Raw genomic sequence first — 18,467 nt, 5'->3', positions numbered from 1 at the left:
ACATAGATGGGAAATAAGAGTGAGAGAGAGGCATGTACTAAGATGGATTTGGCACGACATTTGCCACACCCTAAACGGACTTCTTGGAACGCACAGACTATAATTTGTTTATTTGTTCTTATTCTGTTTTATCATACAATGTACACACGTACACATACCCTTTCTCTCTCTCTCTCTCTCTCTCTCTCTCTCACACACACACACACACACACACACACACACACATACACACACACACACACACACACACGCACACACACACGCACTCACATACACAAACACACGCACACACATACACACACACACGCACACACACACGTGTTTATTTTTATTCATCTATTCGTTTATTTATTCTCTTATTTTCGAAAACCACATTATATTATAAAAGATGGATCTAATTCAGAGGCTGAAGCCGTTTCATCCACGCTGCGAAATCATCTCATTCATTTTTGTTTCTTTTTGCAGCACCAACATCGCGAACTCCTCGTCCTAGTTTATTAAAATCGCCTGATGTTGGCCAGAATAAGATCACCAAAGTGCGTCATGTCAGCGGCGAGGTCAAAGCGACAGCTCGCCCCGCTTGGTGGTATATAAATATATGTTTGCACAAGCACTTGTGGACTATGCATATATGCATGAAGCCTCGCCTGTTTTGTAAGAAGACGTTTGGATTGTTGCTCCGCATTTGCACATTTGATAAACGCACTGTGCCCGAACCACTTCTCGATATGAATACGAACACTCGAGAACTTCTGGCAGCAACAACAACAACAATCATCAACGTCGTGTTTCCTATGTTATCCAGCTCCATCGGCAAACGACACAGAGCTTGAGGAACTCTCTAAAGTCTAGGTATATCACCTTTCTTGCTTGGTTTTTTCTAGAAATCACGACTACTTTTCTGGGGTCATTCCCTCCAGGTCGTTTCAGAGTTCGTAAGTATTTCGGTAATGGAGGTCAATCATGGGAGCGTTTGTTCCAATGACTTTGTCGAAGTGAAATTCGAAAGAGTCTTGTCGAAAACACTTAGCTGAAAATGATTCATTTTGAATGGAGTCAAATTATTCAAATGAATTGACTCGATTGAGCTCGTTAGATGTAAATGCAGTCTAATGCAAATTGCATAGTGTCGGGTTTGTTTGTTTGTTTGTGTGTGTGTTTGTAAACGCGCATTCCTCAACTTTACGAACAAAGCATGTTGGTGACCCTGTTTTTTTTGTTTTGCATTCTTCTGAAGAACATTTGGTTAGTTTATTATTATTATTATTATTATTATTATTATTATTATTATTACTATTATTATCATTATTATTATTATCATTATTTTTATTATTATCATTATTATTATTATCATTATTATCATTATTATTATTATTATTATTATTATTATTATTACCATTATTATTATTATTATTATCATTATTATCATTATTATTATTATTATTATTATTATTATTATTATTATTATTATTATTATTATTATTATTATTATTATTATTATTATTATTATTATTATCATTATTATTATTATTATTATTATTATTATTATTATTATTATTATTATTATTATCATTATTATTATTATTATTATTATTATTATTATTATTATTATTGTTGTTATTATTATTATTATTATTATTACTATTATTATTATTATTATTATTATTATTATTATTATTATTATTATTATTATTATTATTATTATTATTATTATTATTATTATTATTATTATTATTATTATTATCATTATTATTATTATTATTATTATTACTATTATTATTATTATTATTATTATTATTATTATTATTACTATTATTATTATTATTATTATTATTATTATTATTATTATTATTATTATTATTATTATTATTATTATTATTATTATTATTATTATTATTATTATTATTATTATTATTATTATTATTATTATTATTATTATCATAAGAATAATAATAATAATAATAATTATTATTATCATTAAGAACATAAGAAATAAAGGAGACTGCAAAAGACCATAAGGCCTACACTAGGCAGCTCCGTATCCATCACCACCTGTCATCCCCATCCATAAAGTTGTCTAATCGTTTTTTAAAACAACTGATAGTTTCAGCGCTTACTACATGGTTACTAAGTTTATTCCATGTTATTATTACTATTATTATTATTATTATCTTATGATTCCTTTGGTAGAAGTGGTGATGAAGTAATACAAATTAAAATGTATTTAAAACATCCATTAGAAGAGGTTGGTGAAAGATTAGATTGCATGAAATCATTTACTCTCAGAGGAAGACTCAAGTTGATGAACCAATCGGCGATGACGACGACGACGAAGGAGACGAAGGAAAAAACGACGGTGATGACAACGACGAGGACGGCGAAGAAGAAGACGATGACGAGGGAGCAGATGAAAGAATACACGACGATGTCGATGACGACGAAGACAAAGACGAAGAAGATGACGAGAACGACGAAGACGACGGCGACGACGAAGGCGATTTGCTGTGCCATCATGATGATATGGTTTAACGTCACAAACTCCCCCCTATAGGGAGGCTAGGATGGTGCCCCTTATAGAGGACTTTGTAGCGTGGAATTTAATGAACCATGCCCTTAGTTCAATTTCGCCGGTGGCAGAGTTCGAACTGCCATCCCCTCGATCTTCGCCGCTAGTAACGACGTCCTACCCCGCGAAATCTCGTTCATCCCGTCTTCAACCCTTTTATTAAAATGACGCGTTTCCATATATATATATATATATATGTATATATATATATATATATATATATATATATATATATATATATATATATATATATATATATCCATTGCGGCATCATAATAAAGACTTTATTCCTAACCGGTTTCGCCTTATGAAGAAGCTTCATAGGGCGAAACTGGCCTGGAATAAAGTCTCTGTTCCCAATCGTGATTTCCATTCTTACCACACACACACACTCACACACACACACACACACACACACACACACACACACACACACACACACACACACACTCGTGGCGCGGTTGGTAGAGTTCCCGGCCGTCACTACGGAGGTCCGAGTTCGAATCCCGCCCAGGGCTGAGATAATTTCAGTATCGTTGTGCTGCGGGGTGTTACTCCAACTCTCGTGGGCGGGGAATTGGGGGTATGTGTGCGTGTAAAGTCACAGTATTACCCATAGATCGGTCATACAAGCTCTGAGCTCTCATCCGGGAGGTTAATAACTGTCGATCACGAAGACGTGATCCAAGACCATGGTGAATCACACACACACACACACACACACACACACACACACACACACACACATATATATATATATATATATATATATATATATATATATATATATATATATATATATTTATACACACACTGAATGGGTCCCAGTGAACAGATATACATTTTTATCAACTACAATACACTTTTATTCTAAGCCATCAACATCGGGAGACTCGAGGAGGCCAATATGCAGAAATTGAAACGTGGTAGAGGGGAACTGAATGTAGCAACATGCCCTATATGCACTGTTGGTCATTGGGGACCAGGCAAGTCACCCGATGGTCGGATCCAGGAGGTGAGCAGGGTCTACTAATGCTCAGTCAACCGATCAAGATCTCAGTTAATTCCTGGTTTGTTTTCCAGTTGACTGGAATCACATGTGCGTTAGTAATAGATAAATGAATAAGTAAGTAAATAAATAGATAAATAAAGATATAGATAGAAATATGAATAGATAAATTGTTGACACCTATCCGAAAGTTGACACCTATCCGAGAGTACCTTAACGTGGTGGATAGGCTTGAGAATCTTAATGATTACAAAAGCTATGTCGATAGAGAGGAAATCTCTACAGGGTCACCCATATCGAACAGGTTTTGTAAGAAAGATCAGACAAAGAGCAGCTCAAACATACAGTCGCAGGACCGAGCGCAGACATGCTTTATGAAGACAGTAAATGATATGTTTAAAAGATTGAAATGGAGACATAATCAAATGTAGAAACAAAATGGTAAAAAGAGTAGAAGCGATGGAGGAAGTGTGTTACTGAGTGGAGGCCGCGAGATAGGAAGCGCGAAAGAGGGAGACCAGACAGGAGGTGGAGAGACGAGATCGAGAAGTTTGCAGGAGTGACGTGGCAGAGGATGGCGCGGTCGTGTTATTCATGGAATGCTATGAAGGAGGCCTTTGTTTAGCAGTGGACTCTGGATGCCTGATTTGACTGATATACTGTATATATATATATATATATATATATATATATATATATATATATATTTATATATATATATATATACACAGTATATATATATGTGTGTGTGTGTGTGTGTGTGTGTTTGTGTATGTGCGTATTTTCATATATTCATTATTTTCAACTTCATTATGATAAAGTTGAACATTGCGTGTTTCTTTCATTGTTTTTACGAGCTCTTAGTATATGCCGCCCTGAATTTATTGGTGAGAGATTTGAGTATACTTTAAAAATCAGTTAAACTTAAAGTATCCTAAAATGCTTCTGAATAACTGTGTAACATCAGCTATTCCTCTTTTTACAGAATTTAGCTCAAACCTCCCAATAACACAAAGAACCTTTCAGTATTACAGTTCAGTACAAACTTTGTACTTAAAGCGTGGAATGTCAAAGTAGCTTTCAATTATCCATGCACGTTTAAGAAACTACTCAAAAAGTATTCGCTAATAAATTCAAATGGCAGGATATACAAAATCTCCTGCAGAGGTCGTGAAAAGTGTTACTTGAGGCTAAAAGACAAAGAACTCTCAACTAGGATTAAAGAACATAGTGTTAGAACAGCATAAGATTCCAATGGATCATTTGTTCATATGGAAGATTCCAATCATTCTACTGAGTGGCCTAAAGCTTCATCAATTTTACCTTGTAATTCAATTGTCAACAGAAATATTATAGCGAACAGTCTTACTAAACATTGTGGACGTGGTTAATCCCAACATTAGTAGTGGCTTGTATAAGCTGGATGGTTTCATCAGTGGTAATATTTGTAAACAGGTTGGAAAATCCCATCAAATTATTATGAATTCTTGGTACGTTCATTATTGAATTGTGAGTTTTCGATTCAGACATGTGCTGTAACCCTTTCAGTTCGTTTCAGCAAAGAATCTATCCCAGCTAATTAACTCTGATACCTTTCCTAATACAATTTGTTTTGTAACCTTTCCGGCTTATATACTGTTACTTGTCTTTGTAAGCTTACTTTGTACCACTTTTACCAGTATCCCACCTGAATATGTGAATTACACGAAAGCGCTTGAGAATTTCATGTTTCTCCTTTGTGGTAATCAGCATATATCTCTCCTAATATAATTTGTTTTGTAACCTTTCTGGCTTGTATACTGCTACTTGTCTTTGTGAGCTTACTTTGTACCACTTTTACCTGAATCCCCCCTGAATATGTGAATTACACGAAAACGCTTGAGAATTTCATGTTTCTCCTTTGTGGCAAAGCATATATATACATATACATATATATATATATATATATATATATATATATATATATATATATATATATATATATATTATATATATATATGTATGTATGTATATATTGTATATCTATATATATACAATATATATATATATATATATATATATCAAATCAGCCATCCAGAGTCCACTGCTGAACAAAGGCCTCTTTCATAGCATTCCATGAATCACATGACCGCGCCATCCTCTGCCACGTCACTCCTGCAAACTTCTCGATCTCGTTTCTTCACCTTCTGTCTGGTCTCCCTCTTCCACGCTACCTATCTCACAGCGTCCACTCAGTAACACACTTGTTCCATCGCTCATCAGTCGTTCGCACCAACTTACCTGCCCAATTCCACTTCCTCTCTTTCATTGCCTCCACAATATCTTTCACTCTAGTCTGCTCTCTCACCCAACTTGCTCTCTTTCGGTCTCTCATTGCTATTCCCATCATTGATCTCTCCATTCTTCTCTGTGCAGTCCATAGCCCTCGTCAGCTTACAAGTCTCACACCCGTAGATTATTGTTGGTAGAATGCATTGATTGTAAACTTTACGTTTCAAACATAAATGTAGAGAGCCTCTCAGGATTTTATTATGCTTACCAAACTACTCTTTCTATTTCGTCTCCCCTGTTTCTAATCTGCATGGTCCTTTTTCTTTTAATTAGGTCATTTGTAGCTTTGGAGTATTTCTTTTCTCTAGTATTTTTTGTACTTCCTACTTTCTCTGCTGATTCCCTAATGATATTCATTAAATTCAAATTAATATCTTCCACGCTGTCCTCGCTAGTTCTTAGAGCTTCGAATCTATTTTAATTTCTAACTGAAATTTCTTCTTATTGTCCCTAACCTTTGCAAGGCTTATTTTCTTTTTTAAAACTAGTTTATTTCTCTCGGCTCTGAAATTGAATTTAGCTGTGCAACCTACCATTCTATGGTCACTACCTATGTTGACTTTATTTATCACCGTAACATTGCTAACGCTTTTGCTCTCATCTCCTAATATGAAGTCTATTTCGTTCTTTGTTGTTCCACTTGGACTTTTCCACGTCCATTTACGACCTACACGCTTTTGGAAGAAAGCGTTCATTATCCTCATGTTGTAGTTCTCTGCAAAATTTACTAACATCCCCTCTCTCATTTCTTTCACCTACTCCAGACTTCCTAATGCACGTCTCATCTCCCATCTTCTTCCCTACTTTAGCATTAAAGTCTCCTATTACCAACGTGTATTTACTTTTTTCTTGATCCATTACTTGACTTAAATAATCATAGAAGGACTCAATTTCATCGTCTGAACTCTGTGAAGTTGGTGCATAAACCTGAACTATTTTTAGAGTGTATCTTTTGCACAGCCTAATCACAATCCAAGCTACCCTGTCCGATAAACTACTGAATTTGACTACGTTACTCGTACCAGCAACGTCTCGGTTTATCAAGAATCCTATCCCACTAGATCTTTCTTTGTCCTTACCTCTATAGTAGAACAGGTGGTGACCATCTTGTAATTATATCAGCTTTTCTTCCGTTCTTCGGACTTCGCTCAGTCCTACGATGTCCCACTTGATGTTGTCTAGTTCTTCCATTAAACTCTTCAGCCTGTGGTCTTCTGAGAGACTTCTTACGTTGTAAGTGTAGATATTAATTTCCTTCATGTTGTTTAATGTCCAAGACTTGGATCTGCTTGGACAGTGCTTAATCTCATTCGGTGGCACACTGCCCGTAAGCACACGAGGCTATGCGGTTGGACCTTTAAGAGACGATGATCCAACAGGAACGCCCAGTTTTCTTTTGGTTGTGGTATTCATATTGTCTATGAAGGGGGGTTGACAGTAATCTCACCTCCGTGCGAACTGTTTTCTGATGAGATATTTCTTTGGTGTCACCTTATTCATTATATTCAGTGAAGCCCTATATCTATAGGGTGCCCAATGGTCCACGCCGTCATCATAACGGTACCCCATATATCTATGAGGAATTTCCCTCTTTCCCATTAAGGACGTGTCAGTTAGCAGTGGGTCCTGCGACTGTGTGTTTGAGCTACTCTTTGTCTGATCTTTCTTACAAAATATGTTCGATATGGGTGACCCTGCAGAGATTTCCTCTCTATCAACATAGCTTTTGTAAACATTAAGATTATCAAGCCTACCCACCACGTCAAGGTGTCAACTCTCGGATAGGATATATATATACATATATATGTATATTATATATATATATATATATATATTTAAATATATATATATATATATATATATATGTACATATATATATATATATATATATATATATATATGTACATATATATGTACATATATATATATATATATATATGTTTGTGTGTGTGCGTTTAAGTCAAAGGAAATAGCAAAAACATACCCACTGTAGACTAGGATGGATATTTATACCTACGGTAGTTATAAATATAAGCGCAAGGCTGCTAGGTGGAGGCGGTGCTGGTGGGTGAGGACGGAGTGACGTGGGAGTTAAGCCAGTGTTTGTTTGCAGATGACACTGCGCTTGTTTCCGATTCAGAGGCAGCTGCTGGCTGAGTCTGAAAGGTTGCGCGGGAGAGGAGAAAGTCGAGAGCAGAGAGCAGGTCATCACACTGGGCTATTTTTCCTCCGACTCTTGGAGTAGATTTGCAGGTCGCAGCTTTCAGGAATGAATTTGATGTGCTGGAGGAAAGTAGTTTTCCTCCAGTATATCAAATGACATTTTATGTAAGTTCATGTGAATTATCGAGAAAACAAAATAGTTTGCCAAAGTGGTTTTACGTCGGAAAAAGTGCTGGGGGTGGGTGGTGCCGCCGATTGGTTGGAGGAAAAAAAGCCCAGTGTGATAATACCTTTAATGTGGGCAGAAGTCTAGGGATGGAACACGTGGAAAGATTTAAGCACTTGGGGTTGCATGTGGCAGTAAACGGAGAAGTGGCTCCTGAGGTGAATTATGGTGTAAAAGAGTTATCACACTGGGCTTCCACGGGCTTCACCAGCATCAACAGTTGAGAGTTCGTTTGAGTGAAAACGACTTCGTTTACAATATTTGAATTTTCAAATCTCCAAATATCAAGTTATTATCGATCCGTCATATATAACAAAGCTGAATGACGAACTAAGATATTGTAAACCTGCACAAATGTTAGACATGCTGTTGATTTTTTAGAGAAGTCTAGATTTCTGTAAACAAAGTCATATTCTAGTTATTCAAATGGAGGTTGGAGATAGGATGTGGGAGGAAAATTAGCCCAGTGTGATGACCCCTTTAAGGAGGCAGGAAAATGTCTGGAAGAAATGAAAAGTGTTTTTAGAAATAGGCATTTGGGGTTAAATGCAAAGAGAAAGTTGTTTGAGTTGCCCATTGTACCCACGATATTATGTGCTGATATTTTGAAATATATATATATATATATATATATATATATATATATATATATATATATATATATATATATATATTTATCTTTTTTTTTTTTTTTTTTTTTTTTTTTTTATCAGCCGCTAGTACTAGCTGCAAGTTAACTTATCCGGTTAGCAAGTCTTCACACTAGGACCGTTTGGAGGCAAGTTTACTAACTTTCTGTTAACTTTGGGCAAGTAGAGGGGTAGTTTACAAGTCACTTGCACTAGCGGCTACTAAACTAGCCCCGTTTCAATGAGACTTAATTAAGGGAGGCAGAAAAGATGAGCCTGAAATGGGTAAACGGAGCCTTGGAAGAAGGAGAATGTCTGTCGAACAAGGGACAGAGAGTGCAAAATATAGGAACAAATGGAGGGAAATTGTGAATGGATGAAAGAACGACGCAGCCCAAAGGGATGTTCTCATCCGCTTCGTAAAGTTTTGAGTGGATGAGGAGGGGGTTGCCGTATGATGAAGCAGTGGGAGTGAACCATCTTCGGCTGTCAGACTCGGCTGTGGAATCGATGTGCCTCACTGCGTTGCCCTCGACTCGAGCAGTGCGACGGGAGGCAGGGATTACCCTTCATCCGCGAGGTTGCTCAGATGGGAGTGGTGTCAGATGGTTTTAACATCACTGAAGTAGATGTTTGCCAGAACTTATCCATCTCTTATAAGATAGAAAGGGTATCTAGTGTATAAGACACACACACACACACATATATATATATATATACATACATATATATATACATATATATATATATATATACATACATACATATTTATATATATATACATACATACATATTTATATATATATATATACATATATATATATATATATATATATATATATATATATATATATTGTGTGGTTATTGTGAGAAATGGAAATTAGCTCCACCGTAAGGCCTCGAACCTCTACGGTGGAGCAGAGGTTTTGGAATATAAAAACTTTTTACCACGGGGCTAGTTTAGTAGCAGCTACTGCTAGCTGTTAAGGCAGAGGTTCGAGTCCTTGCGGTGGAGCTAATTTCCATATACATATATATATATATATATATATATATATAGATATATATATATATATATATATATATATATAGATATATAACTCCCAAGACGAAAATGTAGTAGCACATTTAGTAAAATGTTTTAATTACCCACTGTCGGAGAAACAAAGCAAAAGAAACAGACGAACTGTATATTTCGACCACTACTGTGGTCCTCTTCAGCAGATAGATACAAGATAAGATGTACAAGAATATATACAATGAGAGAGGTACAAAGTAGGAACAAGGGGAGGTGGCTCAAGTCACGTGTCCGAGGTGGGGCGGATTCGGTAATGGTAATATTTTATTCACAGCATAAGTTGTTATACAATCAGGTGACCATTGCCCTTTAGATGTATTGAAATTTGGCAAGTGTTTAATGAGGAAAGATTCAACTATCTTTCTCCTGAAGCTACAATTAGATTTATAAATGATTTCAACAAAGGATCACCGCATAGATTGGATCAATCCAGAAATAATTTATAAATCTAATTGTAGCTTCAGGAGAAAGATAGTTGAATCTTTCCTCATTAAACAGTTGCCAAATTTCAATACATCTAAAGGGCAATGGTCACCTGATTGTATAACAACTTATGCTGTGAATAAAATATTACCATTACCGAATCCGCCCCACCTCGGACACGTGACTTGAGCCACCTCCCCTTGTTCCTACTTTGTACCTCTCTCATTGTATATATTTTTGTACATCTTACCTTGTATCTATCTGCTGAAGAGGACCACAGTCGTGGTCGAAATATACAGTTCGTCTGTTTCTTTTGCTTTGTTTCTCCGACAGTGGGTAATCAAAACATATATATATATATATATATATATATATATATATATATATATATATGTGTGTGTGTATATATATATATATATATATATGTGTGTGTGTGTGTGTGTGTGTGTGTGTGTGTGTGTGTGTGTGTGTTGTGTGTGTGTGTGTGTGTGTGTGTGTGTGTGTGTGTGTGTGCATATATATATATATATATATATATATATATATATATATATATATAATATATATATATATATTACGACAATGTGTGGGTAATGAACTAGGATAGGTCATTAGGTCAATAGGTCTGAGTTCAAGGAGGCTCTAATTCTTGCGTGATAGTCGTACTGACACTCCGTGGGATACTTCTGGTGATCATTTGTCCCGTTTTCTTCCATTCTTTTGCTGCGTGGCGTGCTGTTGTCTCCAATAATTTGATGCCACCTACTCTATTGTTCGTAGAAGCTCTGTACACAGCTACCAATAAATGTACGAACAATAAAGTAGGTGGCATCAAATTATAGATACATACATACATACATACATATACCAAATACATCAAATTATAGATATATACATACATACATATATCAAAGGCTTTTCCCCCTTACACGGGGGATAGCCAAAAAGAAAAAGGCATAGAAACCATTCCCACCCATTCCATTTCCTAAATATTCCACTCCTCTCCACCCTCCTCCCTCCCTCGTACTCTTGGCACCTCCTGGATGACGGGTCATCCCTGCATCCTGTCCACTGCTCTGGGTCAGAAGCAATGTCGCAAGACAGCACATCCACAGCAAGGCCGCTTCATAAAATCGGCGACCCCCCCTCTCCGTCCCCTCATGCAGAAAAGGAGAAGACGGGTAGAAATCTCTTCGGGCTGTGTCAAATTATTTCTCATACATACTTCCTACCCCCCATCCCCCACCCACTCCCCCTCATGCATCACAGCAAAAAATTATAGATATTATACATTATATATGTTATATATAAGACACATGATATATAGCATATAATATATAATATACAATATATGATATATAATATATAAATCATAATATATGATATAAAATATGTATGATATATGATATATAATATGTAATATATAATATATGATATATAATATATCATATATAGTACATAGAATATAGTACATAATACATATAATATATGATGTATAGTGTATATGATTCTGATATATAATATGTAATATATAACATATGGTACATAATACATGATATATATTATATGACATATAATATAGATGATATATAATATACAATACATAATACATAATATACAATATATAACATACAATGCATAATACAGTAGTATATAATATGCAAATAACACTTGTATGAAATTCAGTCTCAGCTCTTTACAGTGATTATGCAAATGTAATTGTTCACCAAAGCCCTTGTCATCGACGGAGACATTCAGTCATCAGAGATTCGTCCTCATGCAATCGGCCACTCCAGTGATCATATGGTATGCAATATGACCTGTGTTGCATGACGCAGCGGGAGTGTCCATGTGAGTGTCGTCGAGAAATGGTCAGGTCAACTTCTGGATCGCTCCTTTTGTACGATCAAATTTGGTACAATGGTAACGTCATTTCTTTGTAGTAAGCAGTCACACACCCAAGGGTTCGAGTCCTACTGACGGAGTTTCTTAATACATGTATATGAATGGGTTTCTTGGCGTTTAAACTCACCACCCCACCACTCATATACATATGTATATATATATATATATATATATATATATATATATATATATATATATATATATATACATACACACACACACCAAGAGACTTCTAACCCCTTATAAGGGAGGTAGTTAGCCAGGGCATTCACCCACCCCCTACCATCCACTCCTATCCGTCACCCATCTGTCTCCTTTAAATTTTAGATCCTTGTGAATAAAGGGTCATCTCCACCCCCCTTCCACACTTTGGGTCAGAAGTAATGCAGCAAGGCCCAGCACATCTACACCAGATCCAGCCGCTTTATTAACATGGCGGCCCTTTCTCCTCGGCCCCTCATGCGAAAATAAGAAAGGCGAGAGAGAGAGAGAGAGAAAGAGAAAGAGAGGGAGAATGGGTTTGTCATTTTTCATCAGGATGAAGAGACCCCGTCCAAGGCAGTCGCTGAAACCCATCAAACGTTTGTCACAAACGTTACTCACTTGGCGGCTGGATTCATAATTATTTGTCACAAGTGCGTCACACTTATCGAGTAGGTGAAACATTGGATAAGAACGTCATAGGTAGGTACCCAGGCCAACGCGTTTCATACATCCTAATGCACGTACCCCAATGCATATTTGACAGATTATTCGGCGCGGAGTCTGCCTTTGACTCAGACGCTGATTGCTCCACTTGTCCGCCGCTTCAAAAGGAGATCGAATGCTGGTTGATTACAACTGTGAGCGAGCGAGCGATCGTGTGTGTGTGTGTGTGTGTGTGTGTGTGTGTGTGTGTGTGTGTGCGTGCGCGTGTCGCGGTATCCGAACGTTCGGACAGCGGCCTTAAGACAGATGGTCGAGTAATGAGAAAGTTTTTCCTTCGTCTTTTTTTTTTTTTTTTTTTAAGTCATTTTTCTTGTGGAGGCTGAGGAACTTTTTTGTAGTCATCCTTCTTATGGAGGCTAAGGATTTTTTTTTTTTTTTTTTTTTTTGTCATCCTTCTTGTGGAGGTTGAGGAACTTTTTTTTAGACATCCTTCTTATGGAGGCTGAAGAACATATATATATTTTTTTTAATATTTATTCTTCTTATGGAGGCTGAGGAAGCTTAGGCATCTGCGGCAGGACTTGCCATAGGTTCAGCTAATGACCACTGCACTATAGGTGCAGTCTACTAATGAGATCACTTAGATTTCCAGAGACCACATATGATCACGGGATCATGAAAAAACGAAAGGCGAAAGGTTGGTGATTGTGAGAATACAGGAACTGTGGAAACGAAAAAAAAAAATAAAACATAAGAACATAAAAATGAAGGAGACTGCAAGAGACCATAAGGCCTACACTAGGCAGCTCCGTATCCATCACCACCTGTCATCCCCATCCATAAAGTTGTCTAATCGTTTCTTAAAACAACTGATAGTTTCAGCGCTTACTGCATGGTTACTAAGTCTATTCCATTCGTCGACCACCCTATTAGTAAACCAATTATTACCTATTTCCCTCTTAATATGATGACCTTGTTTGCATCACCCTTGTTAAAGCCTTTGATCCACTTGAACACCTCTATTAGATCACCCCGCACTCTGCGTCTTTCCAGAAAGTGTAAGTTAAGGAGCCTAAGCCTCTCTTTGTAAGGTAAATTTCTGAGTCCATGTATCATTTTGGTCATTCTTCTTAGTACTGATTCTAGTAAACTTTGAGAAAATGTAAAAAGAAATGAGTAATGAAATAGAAAGAGTGAGGGAAGAATAACAAAGCAATGGTAGCTGGTGACATGAATGGGAAAACAGGCTATAGGGTATCTATAGCAGTATCAGGCATTAATAAAGTTCGGGGAAAAAGTTATATATTCATGATAAGAGAGAATTAATGACGAACCCTACATTCTTTGAGAAAAGGTGAAAGAAAAGGAAGAAGCAGGAAAGACCAAAATCAAAGAATTGTAAAAGGAAGAAGAGGAGAGGAGAAAAATATAAAGCATAATAGGAAATTAATAATGAAAAAAGGGAAAATGATGTGATGTGCAGCAATGGAATGTGGACTACAGGGGTTATCACACTGGGCTATTTTTCCTCCAACCTCCAACTAATCGGTGGTACCGCCCACCTCCAGCACTTTTTTCCGCAGTAAAATCACTATGACGAACTATTTTGTTTTCTCGACAATTCACATTAAATGTCATTTGATATACTGGAGGAAAATTATTTTCCTCCAAGATATCAGAATCCTTCCCGAAAGCTGGGGGCAACAAATTTACTCCAACAGTCGGAGATAGAATGGCCCAGTGTAATAACACCTTAGGGAATGAGGAGCAGGGACCTGGGAGTTGAGGTGGATGGTCAGAGACGAGAGGTGGATAAAGGAGTTGCTTGTAGAAGAAACTAATAACCTTACACGAGAAGCACAAACACAGAACGAGTAGAAAGAGAAACTTTTTCATAGGAAAAAAAATAGAAATAAAGAAGACTTTAAACCAGGGATGGGCAACCTCTTCAGTTGTGGGTGCCAAAATCAGCCAAAACCTTTTAAACAAAAATTTTCCGCGTGCCGATGGAGTAAGATTATGAACCTACACACGAGTATAGTCTCCAATCCGGCGCCCAAGATGGCATGTGGCTACCAACAGTCATACAAAAGAAGTTGGAGATTTATTAGTTATTTGTTTTAAGGTGAGCCCTGGGTTTCGCGTGCCGGAAGAAAGTCGTTAGCGTGCACGCGTGCCAAGGGTTGCCCAGCCCTGTTATAGGCATAATTGAATAATCGGGAGAGAGAAAATAAGTTCAGGGGGCAGTTAAGGCACACAGAGGGAATTTTTCACTATGAAAACGGAGAGAGATTGAGGGAAGAGAGAGGAGATGGAGAAATGATGAGAAGTAAATGAGAACTGTCAAGACGAAGGAGATATGATTCAGTGCATACAGCAGGTAAGGCAGCAGGTAAGGTAACAGGAAAAGCAGGAGGTAAGGTAGCAGCTAAGGGAGCAGGCAAGGGAGCAGGTGAGGCAGTAGGAAATGCAGAAGGTAAGGCAGTAGGTAAGGCAGGAGGCAATGTAGCAGGTGAGCCAGCATGAAAGGCAGCAGGTAAGGCAGAAGTCAAGACAGCAGGTGAGGCAGCAGAAGAGACAGCAGGTAAGGCAGCATGAAAGGTAGCAGCCAGGTAAGGCAGCAGGTAAGACAGCAGGAAAGGCAGGAGATAAGGCAGCAGGTGAACCAGCATAAAAGACAGCAGGTAAGACAAAAGTTAAGACAGCAGGAGATAAGACAGTAGGTAAGGCAGCAGGTGAGCCAGCAGAAGAGACAGCGACCACCCGGCAGCGAAGAATAAGTGAAGTGTCACACTCGTTGTCGTGAGTGTCACACAAGTGAGATTTTATCACGTAAACTCACGTCGCCATCTCACCCCTCAAGTCCGAATCTTGTAAAGGAATCAATAAATGTCGAGTTTTTTGTTCACTCTGTATATGTCAAGAATATATACATATATATATATATATATATATGTGTGTGTGTGTGTGTGTGTGTGTGTGTGTGTGTGTGTGTGTGTGTGTGTGTGTGTGTGTGTGTGTGTGTGTGTGTGTGTGTGTGTGTGTGTGTGTATATCACTGTCCAGTAATGTCGTTACACATTAGTAATTGCACTAAAAACCCACTATTATTTGGATTTAAGAAAAGAAGGAAATAACGAATTTCCGTATATTTCGATCACTTGCTGTGATCCTCTTCAAGCGGAATACATAGACAAGAGAACATACATATCTTATATACAGATGAGAGAGGTAAAGTTAGGGAACATGGACAAGACATCTCATGTGGCATCTATATTGTTGGGCGGGTTTTGTGGCAAATCGTCCGCTTTTACAATATGAGGAAATAATCTATCAACTGCCAAGGTGGTTATGTAATCTGGTGACCATTGGCCTTTTGAGATATTAAAATTCGGGAATTGTTTTATTAAGGAAGATTCAATAATTTTCCTTTTATAACTACATTTGGATTTGAAAATGGTTTTTGCCTCGTCCCAATATATTCTGTGATTATTGTTGGCTACGTGTTGAAATACCGCGGAGTTATGTTGAGCATATTTTACTGAGTTTTTATGTTCTTTAATTCTCGTTTTTAATTCTCTGCCCGTTTATCCCCAATACACTTCATCAGATTGTGATGAAGTGTATTGGGGACAAACGGGCAGAGAATTAAAAACGAGAATTAAAGAACATAAAAACTAACTTTACCTCTCTCATCTGTATATAAGATATGTATGTTCTCTTGTCTATGTATTCCGCTTGAAGAGGATCGCAGCAAGTGATCGAAATATACGGAAATTTGTTATTTCCTTCTTTTCTTAAATCCAAATTATAGTGGGTTCTTAGCGCATATATATATATACATATATATACATATATATATACATATATATACATATATAACACGATAAATATGATATATATATATATATATATATATATATATATATATATATATATATATATATATTTCAGGTGAAAAATGTAATCACACATTTGTCAATCACATTAAAACCACTGTTGGAGTAGAAAAGACTGGCGACGGGGAATCTATATATTTCGATTGCAAACTGAACTGGATTGCAGTTTGTAATCGAAATATATAAATTACCCGTCTCCAGTCTTTTATACACCAACAGCGGTTTTAACGTGATGTATGTATATATATATATATATATATATATATATATATATATATATATATATATATATATGAACATATATATATATATATATATATATATATATATATATACATATATATATATATATATATATATATATATACATATATATATATATGTGTGTGTGTGTGTGTGTGTGTGGGTGTGGGTGTGGGTGTGTGTGGGTGTATGTGGGTGTGGTTGAAAAATACAGCGACCTCTTTATGGTCTTGTTGATACACTACTTTGCGAACTACAGACTTGTGCGTAGGTGTTAAGCACAGAAATACTACTGCCAAAAGGCATAGTAAAACACAGCAGATCGTTCTCAATCTATTCACAACTTTCCGTACACCACATTTTCAAATTATATTTATGGCAAATTTTTCTTTGTCATTTTTTGTCATTAATATTACCTGAAAATGTACAAAGTGTACGAAACATCGTGACTCGATTGAAAAAGCTTCACTCTGTTTTACTCTGCCTTTTAGCAATAGTGTTTCTCTGCTTAACTTTACGCATAAGTCTGAAGTTCGCAGAGTAGAGAGTATCAACAAGAAGATCATAAATAGAAAAGTCGATGTATTTTTCAAACAAATATGCTTACAGGGGAACCTGCTGCCAAAATATACAAACACAGACACACACACACACACACACACACACACACACACAGTTGGTAGAGCGCTGGACTGGGAAGTACGATAGTGCTCGCAGTACCCAGTTCGAATCCTGCCCAGGGCCGAAATTATTTCGGTATCGCTGTGCCTCGGGTCGTTACTCTGACTCTCGTGGGCGGGGAGTTGTGTGTGTGTGTGTGTGTGTGAAAGGTCATAGTATTACCCATAGATCGGTCATACGAGCTCTGAACTCTCTTCCGGGAGGGAAATAGCTGTCGATCACGAGTCCAACACGTGATCCAAAGACCAAGGTGAATACACACACACACACACACACACACACACACACACATGTACATATATATATATATATATATATATATATATATATATAATGTGTATATATATATATGTATATATATACATATATATACATATATGTATATATATATATATATGTATATATATATATATATATATATATATGTATGTATTTATGTATGTATACATGCAAACTTTACAAAACAAGACCAGATTTAAGGAGGGTAGCGGAAAGAAGGAATGGTTAAAGATAATATTGATCGGCATTTTCTTTATTGGAAAATAGTCTCCAATAATAATAATAAAAAAACGCTGCGCGCCTCTGTACCATAGGGGTGTCTCTAAACTCCCTAATATATCGACGAGGTGGGGGAGGGCAATTAACCCATTATGACCCTACAAATCAA

Source organism: Oratosquilla oratoria, chromosome 11, assembly GCF_046742065.1.
Source record: "Oratosquilla oratoria isolate Oo_2021 chromosome 11, ASM4674206v1, whole genome shotgun sequence".
In the NCBI taxonomy this organism is placed as follows: domain Eukaryota; kingdom Metazoa; phylum Arthropoda; class Malacostraca; order Stomatopoda; family Squillidae; genus Oratosquilla; species Oratosquilla oratoria.
Note: the sequence above shows the minus strand (reverse complement) of the source record.